Source organism: Camelus bactrianus, chromosome 25 (assembly GCF_048773025.1).
Source record: "Camelus bactrianus isolate YW-2024 breed Bactrian camel chromosome 25, ASM4877302v1, whole genome shotgun sequence".
Lineage (NCBI taxonomy): Eukaryota > Metazoa > Chordata > Mammalia > Artiodactyla > Camelidae > Camelus > Camelus bactrianus.
Genome location: NC_133563.1, coordinates 29,198,301 through 29,217,117, shown reverse-complemented (window position 1 = coordinate 29,217,117; position 18,817 = coordinate 29,198,301). Strand labels below are relative to the sequence as shown.

Here is an 18,817-nt window from a genome sequence, read left to right as displayed (position 1 = left end):
TCACAAATATAACACTGAGGAAAAAACCATGCAATATGATACTACGTATGAAGATGTTAAAAATTTGCCACACCAATACTGTAATTATTCAAGAGTTCATATATATATGAACTTTAAAATATAAAGAAAAATAAAGACAAGCATGATGAAAGTCACCAAACTCTGCTTAGGGATGATATATCGGAAGGATGGAAGTAAAGAAGTGGGGAAGAAAATTATAGTAGTGAGATCATGAGGGAAACAAAATGGATTTAGGGATTTTCAATGTTTCATTTTTTTAAGGAGCAATGGTCCATAGGTTCTTATTATACCATTATTTTTACATATAAAAAGAAAGCAGTTTTAGCTCAAACCTTATAAAAGCACATACACATACATGCAGCACAACACACACACCAGCATGCGTGCACACATCTCTAGTGGCTTCCCATCAAACTCTTCATTCTGGTTTCCAAAGTACACATTATATGACCTCTGCCCACCTTTTGGGTCCAATATCATATCACTCTCCCCATGCCAGCTTATTCAGATTCTTTGCCTTTGAACAAACTTACACTCCCTGGTAACTCTCTGTCTGATACCTTGCCATTTAGAGTTCAGTTTCAATGTCACCCACTCAAACAGCCTCCCTTCAACACCCAAGCTAAAGCAGTCTCTGCCATTCTCATCACTTCACCCTAGTTTACTTGTCCTCATAGTCTGTATACTTATTGGAAATATTTTACTTATTTGACAGCTTCTTGCTTGAACTACCCTTCTCTACAACTTGAGCTCCATATGAGCAGGGACCTTATCTGCTTGTATCCAGTTGCTCTCCAAGTCCTGGAAAAGCTCTCATCCATTGAAAGCAAACAATAAATGAGTGTTGAACTGCTAAATGAATGCAAGTTAGAAGACTACTGGGAAAAAATACAACTTGCTAGTATTAAATTGTTAGTGTTAGTTTCATATTAAGAAAATTGAAATAATTATTTTATTTAAAAATTTAAGTTTAAATTCTAATTGACTGCACAGTGAGGTTTAATAAAAGTGGCTTTGCTTCTGTGAACTTTTGTATGTAAATTTGTTAAACTAAAGAAAAGATATGCAACATAAGAGCTGTGAGTTACAGTTTTACTCAGGGTCTTACTGAGGACTATAGTATGGGAGACAGCCACTTAGTTACCTCTGAGGAAGCTGCTCTGAAGAGGCAGAAGAGAAGCCGGTGTACATACGACTTTTGGCTAGGGAATGCATGCAGTCAAGCATATATCTTGGTAAAAGATTACTATTAATCACAAAGAACAGACATCTCTAGTTAATGCTTCCGGTGCTTTTCTATGTACAAGAAGGTGTAATAATTTGGGTTCATCTTGAGATATATATCTAACCTGTACTCATCCTGTTCCTCACCCTGAGTTCCTATCAGAGTGGTTGGTCAGTGACTGCAGTGGGTTACAACTTAACCCTAGTAGGACTTGGGGGGACAGCAATACTCTCTGTTCTTCATTCACAAATTGTAGAAGGCACTCAACCAGGGCCATCCCAGCCCCAAGATGAGATGTGCGCCCTTTGTTCTCTCACTGTTGAAAGGTGAGAAACAGTCGTTACAAAACTAGCTGATACTCAGACCATCCACTCACTTTAACTTTTGGGAATATGCCTATGATTACCTGTATTTCTCAGCGCTTAGTAAAGGTAACTTCTATATAGAAATATGGACATTTTACCTTCAGGAAGGATTCTATACTGTAAAATGTTTGATCCTTGATCTCTACAAAAGCACAGATGTACAAGGAGAAAAGAAACACACATTATAACTTTATTGCATTTGCCTGCAAGCCATACTTTCAAATCATCTAGGAATGACAGTTCATTTTATGCTCAAAACTGTGTTAAAGAGTGGTTTACGATCCTACATGCTGAAAGAATGAGAGCCACTAACTTATAATAAATTTTGAGTTAAATAAGTTCTTCCTAAGAGCTAACCTCAGTCTCTCAAGTCAGTATTACTCAGCCTCTGTGGACAAACTTTGTGGGTTTAGATATGGTTCTTTCTCCTAGTAGCTGTGTACCTTAACCTCTCTGTGCAAAATGGAGATGATAATGCTAGTATCCACGTAAGACTGTTGTGAAGATGAGAAGTACTACTGTATGTAAAGCACTTAGATCAGTGCCAAGAGCGTAAGAAATACCACGTAAGTGTTAGCAATAAACATTCTTCTCCTACTGGCTTTAGGATGTTGTCTTTGACCTCTGTGGTAACAAGTAAAAATTGCTTACTTTCACTCATAGTTTGCACAAGATTCTAAACAACTTGACTGAATCTCCCCTGGCTTCCAAGCTGGTGAACTCATGGAGATTTGGGGAGAGTGGCACTCTCCAGAAGAACATAGAAGTTCTACGTCCTTTCCCCAGACCTTGCCCTGTGCGTCTCTTCTGCCTGGCTGTTCCTGAGTTACACCCTTTTATAGTGAGTAAATGGGGTTCTGAGTTGTGAGCCTCTTTAGAAAATCAATTGGGCCCTAGGAGAAGGTTGTGGAAACCTCTGATTTACAGCCAGTTTGTCAGAAGCAAAAGTAACAGCCTGGACTTGTGACTTGGAGTGTGAAGTAGGGGGCAGTCTTGGAGGACTTAACTCTTAACCTGTGGAATCTGATACTATCTTCAGATAGTATTAAAATTGAGTTGAATTACAGAACACTCAGCTGGTGTCCTGAGAATTGCTTGCTGGTGGTGTGGGAACCTGCCCCCTGCTACACACACACGTTGAAATTAGATCCAAGATACCAAAAAAAACCAGCCTTAAGATATTTCTTTATGATGCCAACAATGATACTCAAGCAGTAATTGTGATTGCATATTTTGTGGTAAATACTTCCTTTTATATAAAATGTCCAGTGCACTTTAATTATTGACTAGGGCAGCTAAGAGCACTGCAGATCTGGTCCTGAACTGCCCCTCCACTTTCTCCCTTTCTCAATTCTTCCCTTGTACTCCGTGCAAGTCGGTACTCTTTCCAGACCATGAGAATGCCCCACTAAGGTAGTACTGAGCTGAACTGAAATGCTGAAATAATTATATCAGACAGTTGGGTTTTATTATATAAGCCCAATCACTTCTGAGCTCTGAATCTTTACTAAGCCTTCCCTTTAATTCCAAGGCATTTTTATCTCTAAAACCAGACACGAATGGCAGTTAGAACAGAGAAAGTCCTTATGGCTCTATCCCATTACCATGGATCTGCGAGTTTTTACAGTTTTAATTATTTACTCACACAATAAGCAGTGAACATTTATTAAGTCCCATCCTTCTGGCGTCCCAGTTTGGGGGAAAAAAAAAGACTTCTCTCTCCTTAAGGATTTCAAAATCTAGTGGAAGAGATGGATACATGGAGAGAGAGAGAGAGACGACTTCAATGTAGGACAGTAAGTGCTGTGGTGGAGACAAACACGGGGAGTTTACACAGAGTTCAGAGGTTCAGAGGAGGGGCAGCTAATCCAATTTTGGGTTAAAGTGGGATTAAGGTGCTGCAGAATACAGAAAGCTTCTCAGCAGACCTGACACACACATGTTGAACGTCTAGGATGTGGGGAAAAGTAGTCCCTGCCAGCAAAGGTAACATTTCAGATAATGTAAGTTACGTCTGTAAAAGCAATTGATTTAGAATCTGCAGTAGCTGAGGATTGCTCATTCTATTTCCCTTTTCCAAAAAACAAAACAAACTTATCGTCCCCTGTGGAGAAGTAACATTCTGAAAAGCCATCTGGTTCAAACGCCTAGATTAACAAATGAACCATGGCGAGTCCCAGAGAAAGAAACTGCTTTGCCATCGGAATGCCCTCACTGAGTTCTTCTGAGCAGAAACAACTTAACTTCCTCCAGCAGAAGCCATCCAGAGATGATGTGGCTTCACTTCCTCTCCAGGGATAACTTCCTTCCCAGGAGAAGCCTGGAAGCTCTGTTAAAAAGTCAACTTGGCCAATGTTTCTGTGTAATCGGGTCATTAAACTTTAGTAACTGGACTCTTAAACCCATGACCATGCCTCATGCTTAATTTACAGTGCAGCCGTCCTCATTCAAATTGTTTGTTCCACAAATATTGTCACCTACGATATGCCAGGTGCTCTACTAGGCACAACTGCTACAGTGATAACTAAATTTTGTTCCCTGCCATTTAGGAAATCAGTCTCTCCTTTATTCCTCTGAGCCCAATACACTGTCTTAGTTTCCTAGGCAGCTTCTCTACAGTTGGGACTTTTCCAGGCTCTGTTGAGACCTTCATGAGGTCTCAAATGCCATTCTAGGATTGTTGTTCCTATGGCTAGATCTCTTTCACTTTCTGCCAGATTTCTGACATTGCATTTCACCCATTTATTGATAATTCTCTAAGAAGTCTGAATTTCCCCTTTTTATATTTATCCCAGAGGACTTGTCTAGCTTCCAAGGCATGGTCTTCTTTAGATTGTCCCATCATACCACAGACCAATACCTGGTCTTGGGGCTCAAGATTATTGGGTGAATTAATGGAAATTTGAGATTATCATTTAATGTCTATTTACTGAGCACCTGGTGTATGAATAGGGAAATGTTTGTTACATACTTTGCAAAGTTATTTACTCTCCCTGAACTTCAGTTTCTCCAGACAGATTATTAATGCCTACCTCTTGGGTTGTTATAAGAATTAAATGAGATTATATACTTCTGTTAGGTCAGGCTCCCTAGAAGCAGAGCCTGAGACAGGGATTCATATACAAGTGATTGATTGATGGAGTGCTCTCATGTAAGGGCATGAGGAAAACAGGATAGGACAGGGGTTCTACAGAAAGTAGTTTCAGATGAGGGCTAGCCTGATTCTTTGAAGAGACTAAGAGCATAAATTGCACCAGAGAATCTGTCCTGGATTCTGTCCTCAAGTCAGGACTTGATGTAAGTGGTGATGGGGGAGATCACAGTGCATCATGACCTCAGGATCTCTAAGGAGAAGTAGCTTCAAAGCCCAAGAGGAATCCTCTGGAGGAAGTTTCAATTGAAAGCGATGAGCTGTGAACATCCACAGCACCTGGGGGAAAGGTACATAATCCAACAGGTAAAAGGGACCCCAGAGGACCTGGGTAGGACACCAACATCATCGGTGATAATAATCTTACAATGGAGACAGAGAAAGCAGGTTATTGTAAATTAGTGGAACTGATAGGCATTAAGCATAATAGTGGGAGCTTTCAATGTGAAAGCTCAGCTTCTTAGTGGGTTCTATAACTGAATTTGAAGGATAAGCAGGAGGTAGCAAGGCAAAATCATGTGCCAAATGTGGTCCTTAAAAGCTTTGACCAAGACCGTCATCCAAATTGACTCCCTTACTTCATAGTCCTACCTGACAGGGAGACAGGTTTCTGTTAGGAGAAGTTAAGAACTTGACTTCTGAGTGTTGTTAGGGCGCAGCACAACAAATCAAGATGTGATGTGGCGAAGGGTGAAGTTCACTTCTTCCTAGGCTGTCATCCAAACACTCTGTTCATGCTAATACTCTTCCAGCAGGACCCAAGAAGGGCATACCACAAATGCATAGATTGATATCAACATGTGTTGGGAACAGCTCCAAGCTCAGCTTTCAGTAGTTTGTAAAGATGTGCACAAGCACAAAGCAAAAGATACAGATTGGCCTGACCCTGGAAGAGGGAATAAACATACTGTTCTTGTAGGGTGTTGCCATTTGGTTTTGCTTAGGGGTCTTTCAGGCATTTGCATGGATTGAGCGCATCTGATGATTCAAAAGGTAGGAATCAGAATGAGTATCTTTTTAAAACCCCAGATATTCTATGGATAAAGTTATGACACTTTAAAAATGAGAGCAAGTAGTAGAGAGATTAACTTCAATCTTCGATGCTGCTGACTGGGAAAAAGGCACTGATTCATCCGCAAGATTGCTAATAGCAGGTGTCTTGTGTGACTTATGCCAACAAAGTTGTTCAGGCCCTAATCCTTTTCCATCTGTTCCATAACAGGGAGAGGAAACAGGAAAGGTTGTGAATAATTCTAGAACTTCAAGATCCTTTTCACCCTGGAATTTGGAAGCCCCACTTCCCCCTCATTGGCATGGTGATTCCTCGAAGATGGTGGGGCTTTCTCCTCAGATACGGACTCTATCTCATCTGCTGTCATCTATGCTGGTGAAACTCCCCAGACGTGAAGGGATCAGCAAGGTGCTGAGCATTTCTCTCAGTAGGGACATGATGGAAACATCCTTCTGTTCCTCCTTTCCTCTGCTTACATGGAGCTGTGCCCAGGCTTTCTCCTGAAAGGAGCCTCCTGTACTAGCCTGGGCAGAAGTTTTGGGAAGATCAGAGCTCGAGGACTAGAGCAGAGAGAACAGTAAGTTTAGCCCATTCACTCAATAGGCATTTTTCCGAGAGCATATTATTTGCCAGGCAGGGTGCTTTTTGATGAGTCTGAACTTCTAAGCATATTCTGGAACTTGGTAAGGGACCATGAGTTAAAAGTCCATTTAATAAAAGGTATTTTGACTGCTTACGTGCCCACCATTAGCTGAGAAGCAGCTCTAGAAGATTAGGTCTTCTTGGTAAGACTGGCAAAGGTCGCAGGAAGAACACCAAACCCAAGTCCACAGCAGAGGTCGGAACGTCCTCTGCCTTTGACCTGACTGTGGTTGTAAACTGGCTATGGGTCCTTAGGTGGGCTGTTTAACTTCTCTGACTATTGGTTTCTTCACCTGAGGAATGGAGGTAATGATAACCTGTATTTCCAACTCTACAAGGTTGCTATAGGTATCACATTAGGATAATTAGGAAGTATGATGTAAAAGTTAGTTTTTATTTTCTTATTAGTATAGAAAAAACATACAAAATACATGAAGACATATATATTCTAAGTGGTACTTGATTCTTTAGCTGGTTACTATGCTTACTATGAACTGAGCTCCTGGGGTAATTCTTGATCTGATCCTTGAAGAGGTAGACTTGCAGCAGATAAAGGTAAAAGATTAAAGTAGTTCAAATGAGAGAAAGTATGTACGTTAGTTTCCTAAGGCTGCATTTTAAAAATGTACCACAAAATGGATGGCTTAAAGCAACGGTGATGTATTTGCTCACATTTCAGAAGGCTCCAAGTCCAAAACCAAGGTATCAGCCAAACCAAGTTTGCTCAAAGTTTCAGAGGAGAATCCTTCCTTGACTCTTTCTGGCTTCTGGCAATCCTTGATGATCCTTGGCTTGTAGACAAATCACTCCAACCTCTGCCTCCATCATCATATGGTGTTTCCCTGTGTGTCTATGCTCAAATTTCCCTCACCTTATAAGAGCACTAGTCATTGCATGAGGGACCACCCTAACCCAGTATGATCTTATCTTAACTTGTTTACATCGGCAAAGACCCTATTTCCAAATAAGGTCATAGTCATAGGTTTCAGGGGTTAAGATTTGAACATACTTTTGTGGGGAGACATAATTCAACTTGCAACACTATGTGAACAGAATTCAAAAAGAGGGAGACACAAGATGTCTTTAGAGGAGCATGAATAAATTATAAACATAGTAGAAAATGTGGCTGACGCAAAAAGCAACGATGCCAGAGTTGAATTGCAATCAACAAACACATACCACGCTAGGAGCTGGGAGCACCAAGATGAATAAGACCATATCTTACAACTAGAGACATGGCATGGAACACCCTCCTGTACAGAGACAACTATACTACAGATGATCAGTGCTTTCATGGATTGTGACACATGAGACAGACAGATAGAGACAGACAGACAGACACGTATACATACACACACACACAAACTCTGGGAACACAGATTACTCCTCTCCTCTCTTACTCATCATTGAATGTCGAGAACCTAGTTTCTGATATACAGTGGGCACTAAATACTGCTGAACAGATGAATGAACATCCGCTTTTATAGGTGAAGAAACCAGTTGAGAGAGTAACTTGTTGAAGGAAACAGATGATGACAGTGGAGCTGGCATAAATCCCAGCTTATTTGGCTCCAGAGTCTATGTTCCATTGACTACTTCTTTACCTCTTTCAATATCTTTTTAACTCAATGGTCTGGCCATTGTTGTCTACTTTGCACTGTACATTGAGGTCAGTCAACACGTGGCGTCTTGACTTCCTGACACGACAAGGCAAGGTTGTCCATCAGGCAGGCCCCTTCACAGAGCAGTGGCCTTGATCTGGCTCCACTCCCTCAAATGACATGCTCACTTTCTCCCACAGATGTTAGGCAGAGCCTAGAGGACACAGTGACATTTGGCATCTGCAAAAGGCCATTGTAATTCCTCTGTCACAGGCATAGTCTTTCATCCTTTTTAATATCCATTCAAAATTGTGCCATATCCTGACCCCGTGCCACTGGAGATAAACAGTGTTCAGCAAGATAGGTCTGCCCCTAGGTATTCATTATTGAGTTGAGAGATAAAATGGAATTCAGGTTCATTAGGTAATAAAATCTCAGGATCCCAAAGAAACTTAAAAGTTCATCTGCTTTTACCTGTTTTAAGCAGTGCTTGAAGCACCACAACACTGTTACCCCTGAACACACACACATGTGCACACCAGTACACGTATGATTATCTGCAAGGCTCTTCCAAGTACTTAGCCCACAGACGTAACCACACACAAAATCTTGGCCTTTGCCTTTTGAAGACAAGGATAGAATTCTTCTTGACCTAAAAAGAGTAGTTTTTATAAGGAAGGAAATTTAATATTAAAAAAAAATGGATGGTAGGCAGATTTACCCAGATTTAGCAGAAGCAGCCAGAAAAGTCACAGGTAAGCAAGCAAGCAAGCAAACAAAAAAAAGAGCATGTTCGATGTAGATAGTGAAAAAGACAAATTAAGAAGAAAGAAATGGTCATTAGTTCCAAAGACTAAAGAGGCATCAAACAAGACTAAAAAGAAAAGGAGAAGGAAGAAGTTAGAGTTGATAAACACTAATCCCAACCCGCTCCTTCCTGGTCTACCCTGCCTTAGTTAATGGTGACTTAATACCAAGCTCATGCCACAAATTAGGAAATCATCTGTGATTCCTCTATTTTACTTACACCTGTCATGCAATCAATTAGAAGTCTTTCTCTAACTTCAAAGAACAATATACTCATCATCCAAACACCTCTTACCACCCTCACTGCCTCAGTCCTGACCAGGCTCCCCGTCATCTCTCTCCTGGACCACTCTAGTCATCCCCCTTGGTCTCTAGGTTTCCATTCTGACTCGACTACTGTTCTTTATACTGTATCCAAATCAGTCCTGGAGAAGGTAAATATTACTATATTACATCTTTTCCCAAAACTCCCAATAGCTTTCCAACACAATTGGAATCAGTTTCATTATTCTTACTATGTATGTATGTGTGTGTATATATATATATATATATGTCTATCTGTCTGTCTGTCTACGGACAGGACTCCATAATATACTCTGGCCCTGGGGTTCCCTACATTCTCCTTTCCCTCTCTGAATCACCCACCATGGCCTCCCCCACCAAACACTCCCCTCACCTTCCCGCATCAGGACTTTTGGACTTGTGTTTTCCATGCTAAATTGCCTTTCTCCCACACGTCCAAATGGTTCACTCCCACACTTTGTTCAGATACTACTCAACTGTCATCACAGACCTTTCCTAAGCACTGACAAAATAAAAATAAAAGAGAATCTCCCCTCTCCCCATCATTTTCTATCCCCTTATTTTGCTTCCTCTTTCTTCATAGCACTCATCATTACCTGCACACATATATTTTTACATAATCTCACACAATTAGGATATCAGCTGATGAGGACAGGAGTGTTACCTGTTTTGTTCACTCATCAAACTCCACTGCCAAGGACATGCTTGGCAGTCATTAACACAGAGCAATTGCTTAGTGAATGAAGACTGCGTTTAGGATTCAGCATGCAGTTCTTGACTGTTTACCTTCAGTCTTAGTTTAGCTTTTCTCTTTTGATGGAAAGGTCCCCAGCAGTTACAGATTTATAGCCTTCCTTTTCAGGAAGCTCTTTTTCCAGGATGTCTTCTTTTTCCCCAATTTGTTCCAGTAGAAGGCTCATGTTTGAGTACCATTGGACTGATGGGGCATTTGCCTAGTCCTGAAACAATCTCTGTAGTCAAAAGATGAAATAAACTGATTGGCTAGGTCAGATCCTGCTTCCACCACTGGAGTTGGGATCGGCCAGTCCCCAGGCTACATAGGGAGTGCTGTGACCCCCTAAGAGAAAAGTGAGATGCTGCTACCGAGGGGAGATCCAGGTTTTATGACATCTAAAAACGTAACTTAAGAAAATGATTATAAAACTAGAAATGGAATATTAACTGTAGGGCACTAGAAATGGCCTGTGTATGTAACAGGCTCTGAAACTTAAAATTGTAGTGTCATGGCAAATCTATTTTCAGAAAAGAAAAAAGAAGAAGAAAACAGATGTCCTCATGAGGAGACTGCAAATGAGGAGAAGACACAGGCGAGTCTCAGAGGAGCACGCGGGAGGTGGACTTGATTAGAGACGTGAAGGACGACTGTCAATTAGACCTGACAAAGCCTCCTTCTCTTCAGTTGAACACATTTCCTGCTCAATGCAGGAATTTTCAGGGCGATTTTCAGGCAGGAAAAGAGGAATGTGGAATTTGGTCTTAAGCTTTCTGTTCTTACCATTGTCTGCAGCTTGCTCTGAAGAGACTTGTGGAAAGAACAGCTGTGTGTCCCTAGTACAGCTAATCCTTTTGGGGAAAAAAAAGTTACATAACATAAATGTGTTTAGCTCAATCCCCTCCTCCCCCATAATTTAAAACATCCCACAGAATGCCAAGTTTGGGTGGGGTGTGAATATTAATGATGAGTCCTGCACTATACATCCAGCTTCTCAACACAAGGGCACTTCCTGTGCTGTGGACGCTTCTCCTGCTCCCCGGGGAACTGGTGAGGCTGACCACGTCCATAACAACACACAGGGACTCAGCACTCAGTCTGAGCAGTTTTGTCCTGGCTGGATCATAAAGTGTTGCATTAATGCACTTGTGTCCAAGTCAGTGAACATCACCCCACGGAGGTCGGCGAGGCTGCAAGGGTACTCTTCATAGGGAGCTGGGGGCGGAGGCAAGGAGAGGAACACACGTGGCCGAGGATGAAGGTCGTCCTATGGATGTGCCCCTGCCACAATGCCTGAAGACAAGCATCTTCTCCATCTGCAGTGTTTTTCTCAGCTCCCTCAGATTATGGACATTAGTGTTACACACTCACGAAAGAATAGAGCTCTGAGGTCATCTGGGTCAACCTCCTTGTGTAGCCAAGAACAATCTGAGATGTCACAACGGTGACCCCACGTATGAAGGGTCTACTCTATACTAGGCAGCATGCTCTGTGCTTTCCATGAAGTATTTCTAATCCTCAAAACAACCCTCCTCCTAAGTAGGTATTATGACCCCACTTTATAGCAAGCAAATGAACAAACAAAACCTACACCCAGAAAGCATGAGGACAGTAATTAACAGGCCCAGAATTAAACCCTCATCTGTCTAACCCCAAAGCTCATGACTTCCATGACTTTAATAGATATCAATATTTTTACTATTATGATTATCCTCATTGTTTATGATGAGTGCACTCCACTATGTGCCAGATATTGTGTTAAATGCAGTGTGTACATGGTGTGTGTATGTATTTACACGTGACAAAGCTGTTACTTTGAAACCTTTGTTAACTTATCCAAGGTCACTGATCCATATGTGATATTTGAACCTGTGTCTTCCTCATTCTAATGATTAGAAATTAAATGCTTTGCTTAACCTCACTCATGGGTGACACTGAGGCTCAGAGTGTTCCTGAGGACTTGGCGATTTGGACAGCTGGGCTTTTCATGGCCAGCAGCCTGGCAGCCAGCGCTATGGAGATTTATGACAGGGGAGCTTAACGGAGAATACCTCCCCAGAGGACAATTTCACACTCGCCTGATGATTCTGAAGTAGTCGACTCTGAACTGGACCAGTGGGCCCCTAAACCAGGCCATGCCACAGCTACATAACACGAGCTGTGCTTACTCCGTGGTGTTCAAGTAACCACAGCCTTTGGGTGGATGTGCAGCAGATCCCACGAGCTGGCTTCTGTTCCACTCTCTTGATTGTTAGCTCTTCTGTGGTGGCCAAAGAACAGACTGCCTCAGCATTTAGATTTGAAAGTGCACATTAGAGCCCCACGTGTGCTGGCCGAGGACGCACGGCTCTGTTTGGGGCTTCATCTTCACCCAGCTCAAGGATGAGCAGCTCACTGACGGGGACGCAGGGAGCTGACCCATGAAACCCCAGAGAGAAACGCGGCATGGTTGGAAGTATAGAACCTTGCCCAATGATCTTTCAGTAACCTCCCTCAAAAGAGCTGGTTTGAGATAGAAATGGTATCCCACTTGAGAAAGCCTTATGTTGGTCTGGTAAGCGCAAAAGTCCAGGCATTCCAGAAGTTTGTGGAAGAAAAACTAGATTTTCAGTTACTTGAGGCTTGGGTTTCCATTCTCATTTCAAAAGAGTCCAAGATGAAAGAACCCTACCAGCTAATTTTAGAGCAAATGGTTTTATCCCCTGATTGACTCAAACAAGGAAGAGGAAAAGAAATTGAAAAAGAAAAATGGAGATCTTTACTTTAAAACCAACTAGTCCTACGAAGCTGGTACTTGCTATGCCTTTATTTTTTGGCATTCAAGGTAAAACACTCTATGACTGGTACTACAGAGTAATTTTGCTAACTCATATGAAAACAAAGACCTCCCAGATATGCCTGGGATAACTGACTAACTAACTGGGATATGATGTGATAATCCCTCCATATCTTTAGAACTCTGTTTTCTCTTCTCTAAAATTAGAAGATGGAATCAGAGAAGGTCGGGGGGAAAAGGAGCTTCGAAATCATCTCATCCCTAATCCTTAAGAAGCAGACATATCTGAAGGTGACAGGATTTGTACCGGGTCACACAGCTAGTTCGTGGCAGAGACAGGACTAAAGCTTTGGTGTTCTGAACAGAATTCATTACATTTGCTTTTCTTTTCTTTTTTTTATTCCTTGAAACCAAAGAGTTTCCATTTGTCCTTTTAAAATTCCATGGCATTATCAGAAGAATATATTGAATGAAGTCACTACTGTAGAAGATTTGAAAAATCTGGATTTGTGAAGCACTTTGCAGATGAAAGCAGTATTTGCCACAAGCCACAAGATTAGGAGGGTGGTACCAGCTCTTCAGCATTTGGGAGGGCTGGCTCTGGTAAGCCTGACCACTGCCTCTGGAGAAACCAGGACCGTAAGCCTCAGGCAGCCTGAGAGAGAAAGAGCTACCAGAAACATGCCCCCAAACGCCCTCCAACCTGACACCGCGGTGCTGGGGATGGAGAGAAACACAGTCCTACTCAGGCCCCTCTGTCTTGACTGCTTTGGCTGTGAGCTTCCATTACCCTATATCTCTCTAGGGCTCAGCATCCAGGACCTCTGGAGAGGACAGAGGAAAAGATGTTTCCAAAGGATTAGAGGATGTGGGAATTGAGAACCTAAGAAGGGGGAGTATTTCTTCATTGTTTTTCCCCACCTTCCCTTATAAGATGGAAATGTCATCAGCTAACTCCCCGTAAAAGCAGCCCCTCAGTTCCTCCCACAACGCACATGCATTGCCCTGATTCCTGCAGGTTTACCTTCTGCCTTTTCTGCCCCATCATGTTCCCCTCCCCAACTCCTAACCCACTGAACTTTATTCTAAAACAGCCCTACTGTATCTCACTTAAAACTCCGGGGGCGGGGGGGGGGTCTTGCTCCTCTGCCTGGAACTTTCCCCTTCTACCTCTCCCCCAGCACCACCACCATCATGCAACCACTGATACACATCCCTTTCACAAAAAGACCTTCACTTGTATGGGGTCAGGGTCCCTCCTCTGAGACCCAGGGCACACCTGTCCTTACCTCTGGCAGAACCTATTACACTGTTGCTATTAATGATTTTACTTATGTTCTCCTCAGGGTACCATAAACTCCGAGCTCAGGCTGCCATGTGTGTTTTGTTCAACATTTTGTTCTCAGACCTTAACACCGTTCTTGGTATAATAGAGGTCTTTGTTAGATATTTAGTGTATAAACAGACAACAGCTAACATTTGTTGAATGCTTGTTATTGGACTATCACTATTTTCAAGGCTTTAAGGATATTTTCAACTCTTTCAACAGTCCTTGAAGAAAATGCCCTTGTTATTTCCATTTAATAGAGGAGAAAACTTAGGCTAGGGGCCTTAAAAAACTTTCTTAAAACTACATGATTAGTAGTGGAGAGGAGAATGGAAAGCGTGATGTTTGCCTTGAAAAGCCCTATCCTTACTCTCTTTATTGGCTGATTTCTCTCATAAACTCTGACTTCCCCGGGATTTGGTATCAAGGAAAGGTTGCACTGGAGAAGGGTCCCTTTCAGGACTAACAGGCTGTCTTTATAACAACCTGAAGTTTGGGTGTGGGGTGTAGAGGGGGTAGAAACAGGTGCTTCTTAGGCATTTCCTACTTGACAGACATGTGCCTCCTGTCTCTGCCCCAGGCCCTCACTTCAGTGAAGAGCTCCCCTCGTTCCAGTTCTGACGATTTCTGTAAAGAACAAAATGTTATAAAGGCAGGCCCAGAATATCCTTTGTTTAGGACTTCCTGGTAGTGAACAAACTCTGTCTCATTCATAAGAACTCACCCCCAAAGAAAACCCAATTGGTTTTATGGTATTAGGGCAGAGATTTGGGTCAAATAGGTGTCAGACTTGTTTATAAAAGAGAAAATCAGATTAATTGGGCCTCTGTAGACTCTGGTTTCATTTCCTTGAGGAATTGCTGAAACCCTTCCTTTCTGTCTAACCACTCCTTCTCCATTCACCTGGATGGGACTTTGATGGTAAAGGTGAGACTTTGTACAGGATCAGAAACATCAGCTCTAAAGGGAATCGAAGCAATCATCCCTTGAAAACACACTAGCCCAAAAGAAGTAGACTCCATGAACGTCAGACAAATCTGGTTAGGTGGTGGTGGTAACTTTTGGTGTTATTATCTCCCCCAGCATGCTTTCCCACCCTCAGTGTCGTGGTTCCACAAACACTGGGGGAATGAGCTAACTCTTTTTGTACTTCAAGGCCAGGAATCCATCAATTACTGGGTGCCACCAAAACCATAAATACACAAGAGCTCATTTATTCAGTATGTATTTATGAATACCAATTTCCTGCAAAAGGTGTCAGCCAATTGGGATGATGGTGAATTTAAATTTGGGGGGACTGATGCCCAATCACAAACATAATTACAAATCTACATCCAAAGATTAATTTCTACAATCAAGCCTTGGATTCCGATTTTGTGATTTACATCATTCCTTTTAATTATCTCTGTGGTGTATAGGTGTGCCAGTTTGAATTCAATCAGACACCAGAGTATAAATACTTTTTTCAGCACTAATATCATTCTTCAGTGTTAAGATAGTTGATATTTTAACAAATATTTTTATAAGAAATACTTTTCTAGGTGGCAGACCTACCCAAAGATAGAAGAGCCTGCCTTGAGAAGTAGTGAGTTTCTAGTCACAGGAAGTGTTCAAGCAGAGACTGGGTGACCGTGCGGTTGGATGCTGTGCTGGGACTTCCAGCATTAGCCACTCCTTTAGACCACAATCATGAAACAATCAAGAACTAAAAAAATCTGTGTTACATCCCTTAGGCTTTCATTTAGCTGCAAGCAACGCAATGCCTAACAGCAACTAGGAGAAGCCAAGGACTATCTGTTCACTATTTCAAGAAGTCCAAAGTCAGGCAGTTGAGGTGGATAAACCGCGTCATCAATGCTGTCATGGCCTTGGGAAGTTTCTATTTTTTGACTCCGTGATTATTAGTAAATAGGCCTTATCCTCATGCTCATAATAATGATAAAGTAAATGATGACGACGGTGATAGTATCGACACTTTGTAATACTAACCACGTGCCAGGACTATACTAACTGCTTCCACATACTTACTCATAGCTCTAAGAGCAGTACCACAGACCTGGCATGTATGTTCCAGGAAACACAAAGGAGTATACGTGTGTGAAGGAAGAGGAACCGAAGAGGCAAAATAAATATTTTATCAGTATTATACAAAGATGTCCAGAAGCCCACCCCAAAAATGTCTATTTTATTTCTATTGGACAAAAGAGTCTCACATGACCATCCTTAGCTGGAAGGAGGTCAAGGGAAAAGAGATTCTGAATGGAGGTTGGGTCAATGAATGAACTGGTTCTTCCACATGAGGAAGCCTTTTCACATCCATAATGCCAACTGATCCTTTCAACAACCCTATACACTAGATACCAAAGGAAACTGAAGAACACAGAGTTTTAAGTAACTAGTCATTTAGGTATTAATTTCCAAAGCTGAGATGTGAATCCACCTACATACACTGACCTCAGAAACTGCGTCTGTGCTTGTCACTACTACACAAGGCTACCTCCCTAGATTGGTTTCAATGTCCCTTCCTCCCTGAAATTTGATAACTGAGATGTGCTAGTCACCTTGAAATAGAAGACAGGCTAGAATTACACAGTGGCAGGCCCAGAATCAGTTCTTTTCCTGTAATGGCTTTCCATGAATTTGCTGGATCCACTAAAGGTCTAATAAGGTGAATGCTCAATGCCACTCAACCAGGCACAAGTCCAGGCTGGCAGCAGAATTAAGAGCACGGCTCCTGCCACCGCCGAGTGAGGCACAGATTCTCTAGAGGACAGGTCATTCTCTGGAAATAGGTTAGATCTTTTCAGCCGTGCACTGAGTACATCAGGTCACAAGAGTATCACTCGTGCAGCCGCAGGTTAATGCCACCCGAAGCAGTTCAGTGACCTGATGGGGATGCTCTTTCCTGGGCTGTTTCATCTGACCTCCCATGAGTGGCATAAGCACTCGGAAAATCCTGATCACTAAGACGGAGGCATTTCCTTTTTGGCAGAGGCAGGGATACCAGCTGGGCTATTCCCGCAGGACTTGCAGGCTAAAAGGCTAAAGGAGACTTTGATGACTCTCTGCCTGAAATATCTGCTGTCGCCCGAGCACCGCTTCTCCCCATGGGGAGGCAGCATAGCACAGACAGAAAGTGGGGGCTGACCTGGATTTGAATTCCTGTCCCCCAACCCCAGGCCCCAGCTGTGCTAGTTAAACTCTCTAAACCCATGTGGTTATTTTGAGAGTGAAATCAGGTACTCTCTTGAAAGCGCTCAGCAAGGTGGTCAGCTGGCGTAAAGTGAAGAATCAATAAACGTGGGCTGTAGTTCATTATGATTACTCTTGCCACTTCTGTTGTCGTTGGTTCTATTATTTTTCAGAGTAGGTCCCAAGTTTCTTACCATCTGGGGGACAAAACCCTGAAAAGGTTCCCATATATTTCCAAGGTGAACTTGAGGTCCACAGACGTGGGTTAGAGCCAAGGCATCTAAGTCAGTACTTCAGTAACTGAAAATTAAACCTGGAAGTCTGTTTGTGGACCTCAGAGTAGGCTGCTGGACCTGTGAATACTTGTCTGGAATCTAAAAGATCTTTAAAAATTATCTTCTACCAAAATAACCCAGCAGGAGGAGGAACAGCCCAGGACCAGTGGTAGGCCCTCACAAATCAACCCCTGGGGCTGGTCTGTTTCTTCCTTAAAAAAAGCTATTGCCATTGCCCCCACTGAGATGAATAACAATATCAACCACTAACATTTTTAAACACTTAGACACTTAGTCAATGCTCTGCTGGCATTCTATGCCTACATATTTCAGCACGTGCAAAACTCAGAGTTCCTTAATGTAGGCTCTATTATCCTCCCTCTGATAAAATTACAGAGACAGAAACAGACAGACATTGAACAACTGGTGCAAGGGTACAAAGCCTGTAACGGGCAAAGTCAGCCTTTGGATTCAGCCAGGGGTGCTATAAAAAATAGCCCGTCTCTCTGCTTTATTGCACTCTCAGGGGAGGAGGAGAGGCAGACTTACGGGAGCTTCCCCTCCTCATCACTCTCTCTACTCACTTCTCTCCAGCCACGTTGGCCTCCCGTCATATCCTAGGACACATCAAGCTTATTCCCACCACTGGGTCTTTGCATTTCCTGTTTTCTCTACCCTAGACTGAATCCACTCTCCCTCAGAGGAGAGAGTGACTTCTGAGAGGATATCATTTGTCATAAAATCCAAACATTAAAATATAACGAAAACAAATAAAAATTCTTGTGTAATGTGCTTGTTTTTAAACTGGAGTAAATTTCCAGTTCTCAACCCCCCACCCCCATCTCCCAAAGAAAAATAAAAAACAATCCATAAGCATCCTTTAGGTTATCCAATCATCTCAGTTTGCCCAGGACAGTTACAGGGTATGCCTGTATCCCTGTGTAATTACTAACAGCACCCTCTTTCACTCTCAGATAAGTCTCAGTTTAGAAAATAAATTATATAATCACCCTGTTTGTAATGGGAATTTCTATCCCCACTATCAGTTTCCAAACTAGAGCACCTCATTTAGTTGAAATTCTTTCCAGACAGCAGGCAAGGAAAAAGAATATACCTATTTGTATACAAGCCTATACTTCTCAAAAGTGAAGCTGGCTCTATCCTTAAGTGATCAGAAAGCCTTCCTGGCTCTGACACCTGTCCACTTACTGCCCACCCCATCAGCTATTCTCAACTCCTGTCAGTTACTGCCTCTATCATGAAGTTGAATAATAATGGACTCACAGTTACAAATTTATTTTGTACAGTTTTCCCTTCTGTACCTGTATTTTTTGTGTTCATACTGAGAAACGGGATTAAGAGCTAGGTTTTCCTACTTGTTTTTACT

General features: G+C 42.3%; 1 long non-coding RNA gene across 2 annotated transcripts in view; it reads left to right on the top strand.

Moving 5' to 3' along the window:
• LOC141575039 (uncharacterized) overlaps window positions 1–18,817 on the top strand; it is a 553,420-nt gene that overhangs the window by 524,942 nt on the left and 9,661 nt on the right. Inside the window, exons 5-6 of one of the 2 annotated variants that reach the window (XR_012502282.1) lie at window positions 5,985–6,351; window positions 10,391–13,682. This is a non-coding gene — a long non-coding RNA (uncharacterized LOC141575039). Of the gene's footprint in view, window positions 1–5,984; window positions 6,352–10,390; window positions 13,683–18,817 lie in introns of those variants that run through there. The other variant, XR_012502283.1, reaches the window with a different exon arrangement.